The 19,427-nt window shown below is 38.2% G+C and overlaps 1 protein-coding gene across 27 annotated transcripts in view; it reads right to left on the bottom strand.

Annotated features, from left to right (window-relative positions):
* Positions 1-19,427, bottom strand: part of LOC119052828 (alpha-fetoprotein-like) — a 49,756-nt gene that overhangs the window by 8,973 nt on the left and 21,356 nt on the right. For 22 of the 27 annotated variants that reach the window (XR_008389774.1, XR_008389782.1, XR_008389777.1 and 19 more), the window contains one exon: positions 97-19,180. The gene's annotated coding sequence lies outside the window, so the exon portion shown is untranslated. Of the gene's footprint in view, positions 1-96; positions 19,181-19,427 lie in introns of those variants that run through there. The other 5 variants (XR_008389769.1, XR_008389770.1, XR_008389762.1 and 2 more) reach the window with 4 other exon arrangements.

Here is a 19,427-nt window from a genome sequence, read left to right as displayed (position 1 = left end):
ATGCTTCACTTCTTCATACAACTACAGAAAACATTACAACTAGACTACAAAACAAATATCACCCAGAACCATCAGAAAATCAAGCTGTGTGGAATGCCAGCAACCAGGGATTTACAGTAGCCATGTTCATCTACATGGATAGGAGGGGCAAACCACAGGGTAGCGTGGAGAGGCAGTAGAATGGGAAGTCCTACATTCATGTGTGGTGGATAAAAATCAGGAGGGATACCTCGAGAGTGAGTGATCCTAGCCCCAAACCAGACTGTCCAGTCCCGGGTTCCACCACCAGGAATATAAGTCCCCATAATTTCTGGATGTAAAAACTGGGGGGGGGGGGGCAGGGGGTAAGGCAGCAGAAGAAACTGCAGGAGTCTCAAGAGACTCCTTTTAAGGAGCCTGAAAAGGTCTTCGGGGCTTACACAGACTCACTCTCTCTCGGATTCAGCACCAGGGCAACAGTTGGAAGGGCACAAGTGGCATGCAGGAGAAAGTGAAGTAAACTGGCAATAGGGCAAGTGCCAGGAGATAGCTTCCTCCCAGGCAAATCTCCAGAGCACAGGCAGCCTAGGCAGCAGCATTGTCCCCTCTCTCAACCCTCCCCCACATAGAGTCACGAAGCTGTGAAACAGGCTGCCTCACCCTGGTGATTATCTAAGGCTCCACCCCATACAATGTGCAGGGGCCTTTTCTACAATAGGCCATGCTACTAAAACAGGGAGTCAAAGCATCTCTATCTAATACAAAGAAACAAACACAGAGAGGCTGCCAAATTGAGGAGACAAAGAAATGTGGCACAGATAAAAGAAGAGAACAAAAGAAAAAGAATTAAATGAAACAGAGAAAACCTACCTATCAAATGCAGAGTTCAAAACACTAGTTATTAGGATGTTCAAAAAACTCACCAAGTACACAACAGCATATAAAAAACTCAGGCAAAAATGAAAGTTATGTTAAGTGAAATAAAGAAAAATCTACAAGGAACAACAGTGGAGGGGATGAAGCCAACAATCAAATCAACAATTTGGAACATAAGGAAGAAAAAAAGCATTCAATCAAAACAGCAAGAAGAAAAAAGAATTTAAAAAAAATGAGGCTACGCTAAGGAACCTCTGGGACATCTCCAAATGTACCAACACCTGAATCATAGGGATGCGAGAAAGAGAAGAGGAAGAGCAAGAAATCAAAAACTTATTTTAAAAAATAATGGAAGAAAACTACCTTAATTTGGTGAAGAAAATATATATACAAGTCCAGGAAGCACAGAGAGTCCCAAACATTTGGACCAAAAGATGAACACACCAAGACACATCATAATTAAAATGCCAAACCTTAGATATAAAGAAAGAATATTAAAAGCAGCAAGAGAAAAGCAGAGAATCACCTACAAAGGAGTCCCCATAAGACTGTCAGCTGATTTCTCAAAAGAAACCTTGCAGGCTAGAAGGGAATGGCAAGTTTTCAAAGTGATGAAAAGCAAGGATTACGCCAGATTACTCTATCCAGAAAAGCTATCATTTGGAATGAAAGAGAAGATGAAGTGCTTCCCAGACAAGGTAAAGCTAAAGGAGTTCATCAACACCAAGCCATATTTACATGAATGTAAAAAACTATATAAGAAAAATAAGATAACAACTATGAACATTAAAATGGCAACAAATTTGTAACTATTAAGAATTGAATTTAAAAAACAAATTAAGCAAACAAGCCAGGATAGGACAGAATCATAGGTATGGAGATCATTTGGAGGATTATCAGCTGCGAGGGGGAAGAGGGAGAATGGAAGAAATGGTGCAGGATTAAGAAGCACAAATTGGCAGGTACGAAATAAACTGGGGATTGTTAAGAACAGTATAGGGAATGGAGAAGCCAAAGAACTTACATGCATGACCCATGGACATGAACTAAGCGGGGGGATTGTTGGAGGGAATGGGGGTACTGGGCAGAGGGGGTAAAGAGGAAAATTGGGACTGTAACATATATTAAAAAACATATATTAAAAAAACTAACTTATTACTGCTTGAAATACCCCAACTCTACCACATCTCTCTCTTTTGAAACTATGCCTGCCCATTTTTTGCCCTCAGTGACAATGTGTGATCAAAAACTCCTGTGCATCATGTTATCAGTCAGTGCTGCTCTTGTGACACCAGAAATTAGAAACTTGCCTTTTATTATAATTCCTTATGTGTTTATATCATTATGAATTCATTAGTGATCTGGTCTTATCATATTCATGTTATTCTCTGTATTAGTTAGCCAACATATTGAACATAATAGTTACTTATAAATGTTCATTAGATTTAAGTTGCTAGTGTATATAAACATGTTGAAATCACTAGAGTGAGCAAAAATATTTAAAATCAAGTAAAGGACACTATAATGAGAATTACATTTTTCTCTAATAAAAATAATCCACTTATTTAGTAAACACTAAAATATTACTGTTTGTTTTTTAGTACACAGAAATATCTGGAAAAGTAAAAAGTCTGTGATAACTTCTTTATGTCATTTTATGCCTCCCTTTCCAGGGAAAAGGCTTTTAAATTACCACTGAAAGCTCAATTTAGTTTAAATATATTAGGACCCTTTGTGTCTAATGTCAGAATCATGTATATAGGGTAAACGTGAAAGGCAAAATTATTATGAAGTTAACTTTTTTACAAAGCACATTTTATTCAGTTCTTCAATTGTCATTTTTGAAGTGGTGTAGACAGAAACTCCAGTTGCTTGGGGTCCTTTCTACTCTAAACATCCAGCAGCCAGTTTCCAGTGGATGTGGAAGCCCATTACACCAATCTGAGGCTTTTCAAAGGCCCCTTAATTTCATACTTCTGCCGCTCTAAACAGAGCTTTCTAAACAGAAAGCTTATGGGGAGAAGGAAGAATAAAGTAGATTGTAGAGGGGTTACCATAAGTAGATTTCTCTTCTTAGTGTGAAAGGGGAGATTTAGCATTGAGTGGCTACTGTTCTTGTATAACATTGAGAGTTGCTGAAAAATAACTTTGTTGATTCTTGTGTTATTTTGAATATTAGACATGGGTTTCACTATACATGAAAAAACAAAGTGTAGCCTCAGCAACATTTTCTGGAATCATTTAGCCTCCTAAGAGATACTGGCACTTTTCCATCAGTTTACACTCATAAAGAAAAAGGCAAGTAATCACATCTGTGAGAGAGGGAAAAACATATAAACAAACAAAAAGTTTTAAACAGCTCTGATCTCCAAGTAGAAAATCTTTAAGACTTCCTTATTATAAGCCTGAGTTGGACTCTGAGGTGCCTGCTTCTCAATGCCTTAGAATTTCTCACAGGCCGATTCCCTTGGCTTAATGAGTTAATTAACTGCAATGCCTCTCCCACTTTTCGAACCCCAGACTTGGAATACATAAAAATTTTCTGCCTCCTCACAAAAATACGAGATGCTTTTGGGGCAAAAATGGACAACCAACATCAGCTACCCTCAAACAGTACCACACCTAAGTCATCTACAGAGAATGGACTCCATTTAGGTTCATTTTTAAAAATTCTGCTGATTTTATGCATCTTCATTTCTTTGGTAAACTATGACTTTTAAAATAAATCTCCATGGGAAATTTTCCCATAAGCAATCTCAAGACACTCATATTTAATCTTAGTCATTTTCTCTGAACCTAACAATAATGGGGCAACACATTTTTCTCCCATCAATCCTTCCTGACCTTATTTATTCCCTACTTTCTTGGTAAATTTCTAATTTGTTATGATAAACAATGCTGGGGGGAAGAGAGTTTGGGGCAAAGATAAAGTAGAAGGAAGACATTGGAGAAAATTATGATGATATTGAAGAATGGCCTGAATGAGAAAAGAAGTGAGGATAACTCCACATTTTGAGGTAAGGCCCAAGCAAGATTTTGAAACACAAAACACAGACTCATCTGAGGGAGTGTAGATAACAGAGAAAAGAGGAAGCATCTTTCCTACACTGAGACCAAGTCAGCCACTCTTTGATTCCCCATAACCCTGGACATGCTGGGCAGCTGCTAACAGTCACCCACCCTAAGGCTTCCAGATAGGCATTACCAGCCTTTTTCCCTGTATCCCTTGGGACATGCTTTTTCATCCTTTTTTCTATTCTAGATACTCTTCTGACATAATTTGTCAATGTTCTTTTTAAATGTGTTGTTTTTCATCTCATCCAAAATTCCATTCAGTAGCAGTAAAAATATACAGAAAAGTAAAAGAATAAAGCCAGCCTTATTGATGATAGAAAAAGCACATCAATGTAAGAGATGTTGATGAACTTATGGAAAAGAAAAAGAAAGGCATTGGCATGATTAACTGATATACCAAAGTACGGAAATAGGAGATGTATCAGCATTAAAAACCCAGAAAGCCATTGATTCTGAGATGCTTTTGTTCTTGTCTGCTGTCAAGCTCATTTTTCAAGCTTCCTAAAGATTCCTAAAGCCACTATTATCCTTTCAATAAACTAATTTTTACTTGGGTTAGCTAGAATTTGATCCTATTATTTACAACTAAAGAATCCCAACCGACCTACCAGCAAAAATACAGTGCAGAAATATGAACAAAATAATATTTAAAAATACAAGAACCATCCTAGCTGGGTAACTCAACTGGTTAGAGCATCAGCCATACACACCAAAGTTGTGGGTTCAATTCCTAGTCAAGACGTACACAAAAATTAACCAATGAAGGCATAAATAAATGAAACAACAAATAAATGTTTCTCTCTCTCTTCCCCCTTCCTCTCTCTCCAAAAATCAATAAGTAAATTTTTTTTAGAAGTCACCAATCAAAAATTAATTAATTAATTAGTTACTTAACTAAGCAAAAACACAAGGACCAGAAAGCTTTTCTCCCATGTGAACATCTGAAAAAACATATACATATGTATATGCATACACATCCACACACACGAATACAGCCCACCAAAACTTATAAGATTCTAAGAAAAGACACGACTAGGATTTTACAAATAATCAAATTTACCCAGAATTACACTGAAAAAAAAAAACCCACGTGGACAGCCACGAGTCAGTGTGAGGAATAACTAGATTCAACTGAAAGACTAAATCAGAGAACTTTCTGAAATATAGCTTTAAAATAATAGAATTTTCTTTTTTTTATGGAAAATAGAAATATTTATTGAAGAAAATACAAGATATAAGAAACATTGTACATAGGACAATGACACCTGAGTCCCCTTCAAAGTAGGCACCTTGGGATCTCACACAGTTCTCCCAGTCGCCATCAGCTGCCCCATTGTGTTTTCCTGAATCTCATCAACAGTCTGAAATCTCTTCCCTTTCAAAGGTGATTTTAGTTCTGGGAAAATCCAGGAGTCATGGGGTGCCAGATAGGGGATGTAGGGGGGCTGAGACACCTGGGTGATTTGATGTTTTGCCAGAACACTCTTCCTGAGATGTGATGCACAATTGGGCCTGTTGTTGTGATGAAGCTGCCAATCACCAGCTGCTCAATGCTGTGGCCTTCTCAATCATCCAGATAGTTTCCTATTCCATGGAGAAATGTTCAAGCTGTTTTTTCCCTGGCTGGTGTGGCTCAAGGAAATTGAGTGCCAGCCTGTGAAGCAAGGGGTCTCTCTGGGTCGATTCCCAGTGAGGGCGCATGCGTGGGTTGCAGGCCAGGTTCCCTGTAGGGGGCTCACGAGAGGCAACCCCACACTGATGTTTCTCTCTCTCTCATCCTTTTTTCTCTCTTCTGAGTCTCTGCCCTTCTCACTCCGGAGTCCGGACTTTAGTTACATCCTCCTGAGTCCCAGTCCACTCACTCAGGAGAGCAGCCCTTAGTTACCATCTTGAGTCCCTGCCACAACCTTCTCCTAGAATTTTCTATTTCGAAGACTATATGATTAAGAACCTGAAATATTTTAATGATGTAATAAAAGTGGGCACTTTATTTTTCAACATAGAAAAAGGAGGCAATTAGACACTCGGAAAGAATATGCTAGAAAATCATAGTCCAAATATTCAAATTAAATAAACAAGGCATGATTTTCTGCACTTGACGGTAGGTAAGTAAAGAGATTTCCTTGTAGGGGATGCATGATAAGCCATTAACCTATGGGTCAATTCATTCATGGTACTTCTGTGAATAATATTTCAAGTAAAAGAATTACTGAATATACTATTTAATGGTTTCCAGTTTTTAGCACTAACCTATTAACAAAATATATAGTTCTTATGTTTACAACACAGGATGAATAAATCCAGACAATGTAAAAGTAATGTTATAGCTTTATAAAGGAAAGCTGGCAAATAAATCAAAGGAAATTTACATGCTAATTATGTTTTAGAGAATTATCAAATGTTGACTGAAGTTGAGAGACCAATAAATAGAATACAACCAATATAAGAACTAAAAATACTTTTAAAAAATGCTTGAGAAAGAGTCTGTAGGAACAGTTGTTGAAGATGGCTTAACTACACTGTACACTATATTCTTTAATATGGTAATATTTTCAGAAACCTTTAAAGTGATGATTGTAATAACTAGGAAAATGAAAAGTGAAAATTTAAAATTGGTGGGGGATAAGTGAAAGTGGGCAAGGGGTGGGGGAAATGAGAAGAGAGGCTTTGCATGGGGTGATGGGTGCATGATATAATGTGCAGATGATGTTCTATTGAAACTTGTATGGTTTTGTGAACAAATGTTACCCCAATAAATTCCATTAAAAAAGAAAAAAGAAAGCAAATTAGAAGACAAATTTAAATGTCAAAAAAAAAGCAAATAAAGTCATTGCCTTTTGGGAATGGGAAACATGCCTTGATCTTCTGTTAGAACTTTTATCATGTTCCTGTATTATGTACACACTTTTCAACACCTGAGTAATGTGTCATAGGAAACTGAACAGAGTAACCCGGAAACACTCAATCCATACAGGATGGGGCCATCACATTGCTTAACTTGGAACTTGCTTTTTTTCTCAGAAATGCACCCCAAAGGTTGCAGCTGTTTTGATAGTAGACTCATCAGGTTGTAAGTATAGAGGACTTAAAACAACAGGTCTTTTCACATGAACTTGTGTTAAGTCACATCTAAAAGCAGACCTTTTTTTTCTCAATTTTTGTTGTTTCATTTCATGTGTTATTTTCATGCCTTGGCTGGGTGGCTCAGTTGGTTGGAGCATCGTCCCATACACCCAAAGGTTGTGAGTTTGATTCCTGCAGGGCACATACCTAGGTTGAGGGTTCAATCCCCAGTCGTGGCGTGTGCAGGAGACAATCAATCAATGTTTCTTGTTTCTCTCTCCCTCTCTCTGTCTCCCCCTTTCTGTCTCCCCCAACTTCTTTTCTCTCTAAAATCAATAAACATATCTCTTGGCGAGGATTAAAAAAATTCATGTGTTATTTTCAAACCATCACTTTAATGTGCCCAAATTTCTGCTAATTCATGGTAACTTTCTTCTATATTACATTCTCTTCATTGCTAGATAAATATCTCAGGTTATAATTACCACTCCTCACTGAAATGGGAGATGGAATTTTCTCTTTGAACCTGCTGATGTCTGCAGTTCACATTATTATTTCCTAAAATGTGAACTGCCTTTTCTTTGCACGATCCATATTCACTCTGTATAGCTAAGTTTCTTATTTTATTCCTTCCTTATTCTTGCCAACATTCCATCCAACACTGACTTGGGTTCACTTTTCTCCTCTTTAGAACTGTCCTTCACTCTGGCTTACCTCTCAAAATATGGCTTCCATCTTATCTAAAAATGTTTCATCTTCCCAATAGCCATAGCTAGAAAGGCTATCTTCAAACCTGTTCACACTCTCATCTAACCGGCAGAACAGGTTTACATACCTGACCATTATAATCTCAGAAAAGCAAACAAAGAAAATGCCTGAAGGTCCCTGGAGCAGTTAGCCTTTTACCCTGACTTGGAACATCTACAGACTGACAGACGGCTGAGCCTCTTTGCTTCTGGAACTGTGGCTCCAAAGAGACTCCCGAGGCCACTCACTACTGTCCCTTTATAACAGGTCAGACCTAGAGCCCTTCCACAAACAGAAGAACAAGGACTTACACAAGTTCTTGATGACAAAATTCCAAAATATCTTGATCATCTATTCCAATATTTTCTAAGCCTATTTCTTTACAGTTATTTTTTAATATTGCAGCCTAATCTTTATATTTAATATCCAAAAACATCTCATTTTAAAAATAAACCTGTTATTCTTCCAATTGCTTTATTATTTATGTTACTGTCCTCGGTTCCAACTTCTCACTGACAGATAGACATATGAAAATATTGGCAGGAGTGGGAGAACAGTTGATGATTATCTGCTCTCACCTTAGAATACCGGCTCTTAAAGGGGTCCCCAAACCTGCAGCATCGGCAGTGCCTGGGAACTTGTTAGAAAGTATCTTATCAGACCCCACCCCAGATCTTCTGACTCAGACGGCCTGTGGGTGAAAACATTCATTCGGTTTTAATAAGCCCTGCAAGGGATTCTGATGTAGACTGCAATTTCAGAGTCATGCCTTAGACAAATCATCCAAAAGTAAATTTGACCAGGCTTTAGAGAGAATGCATAATTACATATAACAAGCATTTTTATTTCAAGAAGTAATTCTAGAAAACTTTAATTAACATGATACATTTTGCAGATAACTTCTATTATCTCCTTTACTTTGGGGAGAAACTGTATAAGAAAATAAAAAAGAAAGGGGAGGAAAAGAAAAAATATCTGGGCTCTTCAACCACTAAGTTGAAGGCTGCTATTAGGCAAAAAGTGTGGAAAAAAGCACACAGAAATCATATCGTGCTATTGATGTATTAGTTCCAGCAAGTAGTGTTTATACCCAAGGACAAGAATGCTTTGAGAAAACTCCCTTGGACACTTCTCCAAGAAGGACATACAGAAGATCCAGAGACACATGAAGAGATGCTCAATATCGCTAGCTATCAGAGAGATGCAAATTAAAATCACAATGAGACACCACTTTATACCAGTCAGGATGGCTATCATAAACAAAGCAACAAACAACAAATGTTGGAGAGGTTGTGGGAAAAAGGGGACCCTAGTTCACTGTCGGTGGGATTGCAGATTGGTACAACCATTATGGAAAACAGTATGAAATTTTCTCAGAAAAATAAAAATTGATCTGCCTTTTGACCCAGCAATTCCACTGCTAGGATTATATCCTAAGAATCCTAAAACATCAATATCAAAGAACCTATGCACCACAATGTTCATAGCAGCACAATTTACAATAGCCAAGAGTTGGAAGCAACCTAGGTGCCCTTCAGTAAATGAATGGATCAAAAAACTGTGGTACATATACACAGTGGAATTCTATGCAGCAGAGAGAAAGAAGGAGCTACTACCCTTTGCAACAACATGGATGGAACTGGAAAGCACTCTGCTGAGTGAAAATAGGCCAGGTGTTGAAAGACAAATACCATATGATCTCACCTTTAACAGGAAGCTAAACAACAAAATAAACAAGCAAGCAGAATAAAAACAAAGACACTGAAATAGAGAACAAGGGAACAGTGACCAGAGGGGAGAGGGGAGGGAATTTAAGGGCAAAAAAAGGGGAGGGATTTGGAGGAACAAGTATGAAGGACACAGGGACAAGAACTAAGGGGGTGGAAATGGGAGGGAGGTGGGGAGCATGGGGTGGGGTGGGCTGGGATGGGAGAAATAGACAGAAAACTGTACTTGAAAAGTAACTAAATAAAATTTTTTTAAAGATAAAAAAAAGAAAACTCCCTTGGGAATTCACAGGCACATGCTCTTCAGCAAAAGTGTTGATTTGTGTAGCTATGGGGTTGGTACTCAGGGAAACATGTTTTCTGAATGCTTTCCAAAAAAGTAAAAAAGCTTTAAAATAAAAAAAATGAATTCTAGTATAGGTGATTACTTTCATTTTGTGTATCAGCTAGTCTGAGAGTCAGCAAATTTTTCTGTAAACAGCCAGATCGTAAATATTGGGTGCTTTGCAGTTCATATAGACTCTCTCACAACTTAATTCAACAGCAGCTCAATTCTGCTGCTCTAGACAGAAAGCAGTGGTAGACGTTATGTAAATAAATGGGCGTGCTGCGTCCTAATAAAACTTTATTTACATAAACAGGAAGTGGAACCAATTTAGCCCAATGGCTGTAATTTGCCTACTCTTTACTGGACCATAAATATATGACTTTTAATATAGCAGTGCAGGTACAATCTAGCTGAATAGGTAGGAAAGAGCCACTAAAGTTAATTAAGGCATTCATGAAAATTGTTACCTGTAAAAACACTTTCTTGGGCCGCAACAAACTTAGCCACAGACATAACCAGCCCTGGCCTGTTTTAACTGTACGTACTGCTTTATTTTTTTTTAAACTATACTCTTGCATTTATCTACTTAGATTCTGTTAGCTACCCTTTCCGAGTTTCTGCTTCTCAAGTCATGCCCCCAGGAGAGCAGTCCTCCCAAGTCTTCTCCATTCATTTACATGAATATTCTGGGCCACCGTGACATTCTTTAAAATTTAGGTCACACAAACTTACCATCTTATGAAGAATCATGTACTTGTTAATTATAGGCAATTAGATTAATTACAGAAAACAGTCTTCTGGTAGTCAGTTCGGTGTGTATGTGCAAATAGATACTCTCTTCTGGCAATTCTTCATTTCTCTCTCTGTTCTCCAACCCTAATCTGGTCGTCTTCTGGCTGCTTGGGAAAATGAAACACTTAGGCTCCCTAATGCGGCCCCAAACCCCATTTTGTGAGTTTTTCTCATTGTGCCCTGGAAAATTTTTAGAATAAAACTACAATTTGCTCAGACAGATCTTTAAACTTATTTCTTTAAAATTTCTCTGTATTTCCAAGGACAACATTTCCCTACAATTGCCAAAGTCTTCGATTCATCCTTTTTCTTCTCACCTCCTGTCCTAAACAGTGCATCCAGTGGCACGACTCCTGTATTCATCTCTAACCATGTTTAAAACTCCCAGTTTCCTCAAATACACATAAATATTAACATGTCCTAAACCCAAATATAGTCAATACATCAATCCATCTAGACCAGGGATTTTCAACCTGTGCAATGCAAGAAATTATAAAATGTGTAACACCTGACTATTTTATCAGGGGCACTGAGCTTTTTTCCCTGAGATTGCCAAATAAAAAATATGACAACAATGTAAATGCCCTTTAATGAACCATAAGTAAGTATATAGGTTATATAATAGAGTTGCATCTTATTGGTCATGTCCCACAGTTAGATTGTGTCTTATTGGTTAATTCTTGGTACAAGAAATCCTTATATACAGGTACAGGCACCTAATTTTTTAAAAAGTCACTTTGGAGCAAAGAGAGTAGGTCATTACAATACCATTGTTTTATTTTTGTAAGAGAATCAAAATTATACCTATTTTTGTCACATCATCAAAAAATATATTATTGGTATGCCAAAGAATTTTAGTAACTAGTTTATGTGTGCCATGAGATTAAAAAAAGGTTAAAGATCACAGATTTAGACTGTGATTCTAATCCACTCAGGATGGGAATGAAGAAATGAGTTTTTTAAAACTTGAATAACCCCAAGGGAGCTAAGAGAATTGACGAGGAAAGAGGAATACCTCTTCTCAGAAACACGTTTCGCGTTGTTCTGCTTGGCAGCACGTCTTTGCCAGGTGAATGAAGTCCACAATCATTGGTTGCAACTGCATCTCTGTTGCATATGGTTTCTGCTTCGCACGGTTGCTGAGGAGCCTGACTCAGAAATGAGTGGCAAAAATAAAAGCGCCGCTGAGCCCCAGAAGGCCAGCTTGTGAACCTGACTTATTTAAAGCTGCACATGCCTTTTCATCGCTCTCACTTCTAAGTTCAAAGGCCCTCAAAAGGCGCAGTTTTCACAATGTCCATCTCCATCCCCATGTTTTATTTAACACAATTTTCTTCAAGCTCATCTGTTCAATATAATTATTATCATAACCTTAATTAATTTTATATTATTATTACTAGGGTAAATGTTTTTGTTTTCTATTTTCATTGCATTTGGATGGTAAATAGGCTATATATTAAATAATTTTCCCTATAATATTTGTTATGAACAACATTTACTCTAAATAGCTAGCTTTCAAATAAATATTACAAGCATAACACATGTGGAAGTTGGGGGTCCCTCAGATGTTATTAATATAATAACCAATAAACTAATTTGAAACTTCAATAATGGCTTCACAATCACGAATTTTCTCTTATAGCCTAAATTTCCCCCACAACTATATAAACAAATGTTTCAATCATTTTCAATATTTAAAATTGTAACCTAGTTTGTCTATTTAATAAAATATCATTTCAAATCTTCCGATGTTATCTTTCCTTTTTTTCTTTTTAATTTACTGCCCTAAACCAAAAGAGATTTAACCACAAAGAAAACAAGGAAAACAATTTAACCACACACAAAAAAATAACATACATTTTCCCAGTGATGGGTAGGGGAAATGTATATTAACTGATATTTTACTGCTTACCTAAACATTCATGGCACCTCAAAACAATTGCAGTAGTAACACCAGAGATCATTAAGAGAACCGAACCTAACTACTAGGCTGCCTATCAGAAAGAAAAACTAAAAAAAAAAAAAATCCCATCTACAATTGCATCAAAATAAAATAAAATACTTAGAAATAAATCTAACCAAGTTGGCAAAAGACCTGTACTCAGAAAATTATAAAACACTGAAGAAAGAAATTGAAGAAGATACAAATAAGTGGAAGCATATACCATGCTCATGGATAGGAAGAATTAACATCTTTAAAATGTTTATGATACCATAAGCAATCTATAGATTCAACGCATCAAAATAGCAATGGCGATCTTCATCAAATTAGAACAAATATTCCAAAAAATTTATATGGAATTACAAAAGACCTCAAGTAGCCACAGCTATCTTGAGAAAGAAGAACAAATTAGAAGGCATTATACTACCAGCTATCAAACCATACTACAAGGCTATAGTAATCAAAACAGCATGGTACTGGCATAAAAACAAATACATAGATAAACAGAAGAATGGAGAGCCAGAAATAAACTACCTTCTTACTTCATATACAAGAATTAAACTCAAAATGGATTAAAGATCTAAATGTAAGACTGGAAACCATAAAACTCCTAGAGGAAAATGTAGGCAATACAATCTCTGACACTTCTCTTAACAATATTTTTTCTGACATCTCTTCTAGCAAGTGAAAATTTAAAAATAAAAAATATATACTACAACAAACTAAAAAGTTTTTATACAGCAAAGGAAACCATCAACAAAATGAAGACAACCTACTGATTAGAAAAAGACACTGATACATCCAATAAGGATGATAATCCAAAATAACAAACAATGAAAAAGTGGATTGCCATCCAATCCAATGAAAAAGTGGATTTTAACATTACTTCAAAGACAACATACAGATAACTAATAGACATATGAAAAGATGCTTGGTATCACTAATCATCAGAAATATGCAAATTAAAACCGTAGTGTGACATCACTTCCCATGTGTCAGAATGGGAACAGACAGTATGGACTTTCCTCAAAAAATTAAAAACGGAACTGCTTTAGGACCCAGTGTTTACACTTCTGGATATATTTCCAAAGAAATCCAAAACACTAATTTGAAAAAAATATATGTACCCCTGTGTTCATTGCAGCATTATTTACAACAGCCAAGCTATGGAAGCAACCCAAGTGCCCACCAACAGACCAGTGGATAAAATAACTGGGGTACATATATACGAAAGAATATTTCTTTCCCCTCCGGGAGCCCCTTCACTTGTGTGTGTGTGTGAGAGAGAACAGGTGCTGCAGTAGCCAGACAGAACTATATAGGGGTGCACCCCATGGAGAGAGTCCTGGACACTGTACCGGGAAGTTGGAAGATAGTTCTCCAGCCTGGCCTTTGATTTCCAATATGGATCCACACAGAATATTCCAGAAATCCCCACAATAACTGTCTCCATGTTACTATGCAGAGAACACACTGAATTCCCTGGGACAGAGATGCTTCCTAATATTCCCCACTTTTTTTACCTAGCCTTTATATGAACAGCTCCATGTTTTACACATAACCGGTGTTATAACACTTTGGTTAGGATGCACTATCTGCTAGGTGTTGACAGTTAAGCATGTGCTCTTTGACCCGGACTGCCTGGGTGCAAGTTGCAGCTCAGCAGCCTAGTTACTTGTTGCATGATCTCATGCCAGGTCTTCTTCCCTTCACAGCCTCAGTTTCCTCATAATTCAAACAGAATAACATTACCTAGCTCATAAATTTTGTGGTAGGAATTTAAATTTCATTAAATTTAAATTTAATGAAATACACATACATGGAGTGGTGCCTATTTATACCCCGAGAACTTCCTCAAGAGAAAGCAAAGCCTGCATTGCAGCAGTAAAACGGATTTCTTTCTCCCGTTTCCACGTCAAGCCTGGGTTAAAGAAAGAACAATTAACTAAATGTTACAATGTGCCTTGGGCGCTTATTGGAAAGTTTTGAAACCTAGTTTGTATTCAGGTCACCTTGGGAAATGAAGAAAGGAGTTCAAGGGTCAGCTGGCTAGTGAATTGCAAATATTATGATAAATAAGAACGAGTGACAACCTTGTTCTTGCTGACCACGAGAATGTGTTCATTGCCAAGGCAACAAACACACTTTGCCTCACTTGCCAAGATGATATTGTTGGACTAATAATATGCAGACCCTGCAAAAGTGAGTCTCAGAGTAAGTAAATTAATCAGAAATAAGCTACCACACTAATGCTCTTGGTGGAGAAGGGACCAGGAAGACCTGGGCCTGCCTTTCAGGATCGGGGGCATGTGAGGAGGGCGGGAAGCACAGTGGGCACTATCAGGACACTGTTGCATTGTCAGAGGTTGGAGGGTGTTCAATGCATCCTACTGACTCAGAGAAACCAGGATTTTACCCTTTGGCTTTTCCTAGAACAGTTACCTTTTGTGGGCCTCTAATATCACATCCATTAGCAGCAGAACCCATTCCAAGGGAGAATGCCTGGATTATGGAAATATCTTGGCTCAAGGCTCAGGAGTAGGGTGGGGTGATTAATGCCACTAAGAAGGACATTTCTTTGTCTGCAGCAGCCTCTTTTCTAAGACCTGATAATAAATGTTCATTTAATCCAGTTATATGGATGTCATAGGAGAGTTGGGGAAAATGTCCACCATCTGTGAGCTGTCGGTAGCCAAGGGCAAGAGCAGCTGGCCTAGGGTTGTGTGTGCGGCATGTGCTAGTTCCAAGGCCAAGCGGGTCATGCCTCAGTCAGCAGTCTAAGTCTCTCAGCTCATCTGTCATTATACTGATGTTTCTACATCCCTAATCTGACCCATCTCTTGCTCTCCGAGTCCGCCCTAACTCAGCCTTTGTCTTCTTTGTAACTTGAGACTTTCTCACCAGAAAACTTTCCTATACCTACAGCCTCTTTTCTTAACTTCTCTTTCTTGCTCCATATGAAAATGTGGCTCCCCAGAGAACACAGCTTCCCTAAGACCTGTCAAGAGGAGGCTATCTTTGCTTGAACTCTACTTACCTTATCACATCATCTAGTTCTTTTACTGCTTCCAACACATCTGTCCTTCATCCTCTTTTAAAAGTCATAGTTCCTCCCAAGTATGTCATCAAACTCTAAGACCCTGATCCTATTTATTCCTATCATGTGTAAGAAGCTTGGTCATGTCCCTCATTTGTGATGGCCTCAAATCAGACCTAGTTAATTGCCTCACTTCTCATCATATCCTGACTTTCATCATTGTCACCATTCATCCTGACATTCATCACCAACTACATTAATGATTCACACGTGGCAGATTGATTACAAACATGAACCCAATTGTCCACCTTTCCCTATGTCCATGTCCTTCACAACATGAGTTTTCATTTCTTCTCATCAAGAAGTCAAGTCTTTTCCATGCACCTTTACCTGCCTCATAGAAGAGTTGGCAGTGCATAGCCCACACCTGAGCTTCACGAGGTCTCCACACTTCCCCTTCTTTTCCCAGCTACCATGTATAGAAGCCTGGGCTAGCTTACTGGAGAGGGCCACCTGCAGCAGAAACAAGCTATGGTTGCCGAGGCTGCCAGCTCTCAGCTAATTTAGCAGCTGACCGTAGACTCTTGTGCAATCCCACTGAGAATGGTTAAGGCTGGTTCAGGTCACCAGACTCACCCAATCAACCCACAGATGCTTGAACAACTGATGCCATGTTAGGTTAATACATTTTGGTTAATTTGTTTTGAAACAATACTAACATATCACATGAGAAAAGGTGAAGGGAAAGAGATTTGGCAATGGGATGCAATAGCAGGAGGGCAAGATGGTGGACAACATAGTAGAATGATGAAATGTTCTAATATATGCTATGAAAGCAAGAACAGAAAAGAGCACTGGATTGAATCCTGTTGCTGACTTTATGAGGAAACCCTTTTTACATAGAACACATATTGGAGAACTGATCAAATATAAAGGCATTCTAATATGCTGTCAATATTTCTGATCAGTAGGCTTCAGTATCAGTAACAGCCATCAAGTCAGAACAGCACTTTGTAAATAACTTGTATGGATAAAATTTTCTAATTTATAAATGTTTCTGTGTGCATTATACATGTTTATATCATATACATAATATATATACACACACACAGACGTGCCTTTCCAGGGTCATATATAATTCAGAAAGCATCACACACCATTCCTCTCACCTTCCCCAAGAGGCCCACCTTCAGGTCAAGAGTATAACAGCCCTACCTCACCCTCAGTTTGCAGTCAAATAATAGGGATCTAGCGTCACTCAGCTGACAGAATGTCTGTAAAGTATTTCTCTCTGTAGTTCCAGAAGTAGAAATTGAGTTGGAAGTGACAGTGACACAAATTTCAATTTCGTAAAAACAGTGAGCTAGTTAAGCATATGTAAAGATAAATAGGCTGCTTTAAGCAAATGGTCTTCCCAGCACTGGAAATATTCAGCAGGAACTGCACAATGTGTTTTAGAAAGATTATATATGGCATTTAAATATTTATTTACAGTATTTTGAGTTTCTAGTAATATCCTATTTTTCTATATTCTGAGATGTTATTTCAAAGCCTTATCTAGTGCAAGAAACCGCATCACAGGGTCTAGGGGATGGGGAGGCGGAGATTAGGATCAAGGTGTTGAATTCACAGGCATTATTACAATATAACCCAGCTGCCACCTACTAGTAATCATCTCCAAACCATTCTTCCAAATATATAAAATAGTCATTCCTAATAACAGTAGTAGTTGTAAAAGTACTTATATACTATAAAGTGATAAACATCACTGTAATCAAATGTTCCAAAGCACTTTCCCAGCATTCTTGTCCTGAAGAATCTTAATAGTTTCTATGGCCCAGATGGTGCTAAGCTAAAACAGGCTAAAGAGATTATTGCAGGACTTCGAGTTCCTTAGTAATAGTTGGTATACATTATAAGAAGAGCAAGGAAATACAGCATTCCCAAACTTATTTAATCATAGAACCCTATTTGTACCAGACCCCTTATAAAACTAATGTCTGAAGTTCACATTTTAGGAAAAAATATATTAATGTATTTCTCTGTCAGTATTTTCTGATTAACAGATTTCAAACTCAATAACCGATCAAGTTGTGGTAGCACCCGCGATAGCCACGATTGCAAAATTGCATGCTATTCTCAGTGCTACTTGACCTCCAGCATAATGGTCAGCTCCTCCATCCATTATGCAGTACATATATCGCTGCTCACTCTGTGGTTCTCTATATCCGCTCCTTTGTTAGCAATAAAAACCAAATTCAACAAAGAGTCTTCCTTTTGCTATTCAGTTTGGAATCCCTGAGCTTTGCACAAGCTTTCCTCTTGAAAGCTGATAACTTGGTTTCAGGACAAAGGTGGAGAAACGTAAGTTTTGTTGACTTGCAGATCATCAAAGCATAGCTTCCAGAAGGTGTAAGAGTCACCACAACAGTGACCCACACCAGCATTGACAGGCTGTGCCTCATGTCTTCTGCATAAAGCTCCAAGAATTAGTTTAGCCTTTCCCAGAAGAGAATTAAAACAAGAGCCGTTAGGTCCGTGGTTGTTATTTTCTTACCTGTAGAAAATGCAGTTATATTTAAGTATTCTCAAATTCTAGTGCCTGCCAGCTCAGCCTGGATTTTACCGTTGGGGAAAAAATAAAGAAGGGTGTCAGGTGCAGCCTGGTTCTGAGACTTGTCCTCCTTCTTCCAATCATCCTCAAGTTGAGTTTGCCCTGTGTATGTTTTCAACTGGTTGTTCATCTGCATCCTTTACCATATCCTTTAACCAACTGGTAAGCTTAAGTCTGAGGTCTGCGAGTCACTCTAGCAAATTAATTAAACCCTAGGAGGGAGTTGGGGAAACCTCTGCTGTATAGCCGATCAGTCTGAAGCACAGGCTACAGCCTAGACTTGCAATTGTCACCTGAAGAGGGTAGGCAGTAATCTTACGGAACTGAGCCCTTGACCTCCTACGTATGACCCCTGGCTGTCTCCAGGTAGACAGTGTCAGTACTGGTTTAAATTGGAGGACACCCAGCTGGTGTCACAGAGAATTGTGGGAAAAAACCCACACATCTGGTGTCAGAGTGTTGTGAATGTGATAGTAGCCTGAGAGGAAAGGATAAATGCAGGAGGAAGACTGGGCATTTTTCCCCTTATACATTTGATTAGGGTGAGTTAATTTAAAGTCACATTATCTTTGAAGTTACTGGCAAAATCACTTTTGTTGACTTGAAAATCCAAGAAATAGACCCAGAGGTGTGATCCACGCAAAGGGCTGTTGAACCTGACATCCCAAATGATAGGGAAGTGATAGCCTTAACCCTGTAGCTAATCCAAGCCAATTGGCATGATCTGAGTTGAAAGAATTTCTTCCAAGGGCAGAATTATTAGGCTCCATTGAGACTTCATAGATGTGTCCACTGACATGAGATTGATTGCTGGAGGTCAGAGATTAGAACAGGCAAAAATGAAGTCAAAGTTGTGCTTCCCACATCCTCCATGCAAACAAACTGTTGTTCATCACCCAGAGGGCAACATCTGGTGGCAGAAGCTGCCATGTTCTTCATGAATGAAACCAACTCTTGAGCAGATAGTTGTGGAGTTTTCTTAGTATAAAGGACCAGGAGCCTGAAAGAATAATTTCCACTTACTCCTAGAAATGACTATGCACCAAAAATGAATAATTCTATAGTTTTCTGTAAATATCTGGCATTCTCTCTGATTCAGGTTGAACAAGGCATTAAACTGGGTTTAATTCTCTCCTTTTAGTCCTTGTTCCAATGGCCCATGGCTTTTTCAGTTTATCTGGCATTCTCTTCCAACCTCACATGTTGTAGTGTTAACCATGTTGCCTAGAGAAAGGTTCTTCAGAGAA

The sequence above is a fragment of the Artibeus jamaicensis genome, unplaced genomic scaffold (assembly GCF_021234435.1).
Source record: "Artibeus jamaicensis isolate MK-2021 breed Jamaican fruit bat unplaced genomic scaffold, CSHL_Jam_final scaffold_1031, whole genome shotgun sequence".
In the NCBI taxonomy this organism is placed as follows: Eukaryota; Metazoa; Chordata; class Mammalia; order Chiroptera; family Phyllostomidae; genus Artibeus; species Artibeus jamaicensis.
Note: the sequence above shows the minus strand (reverse complement) of the source record. Positions and strands in the feature narration are given on the sequence as shown.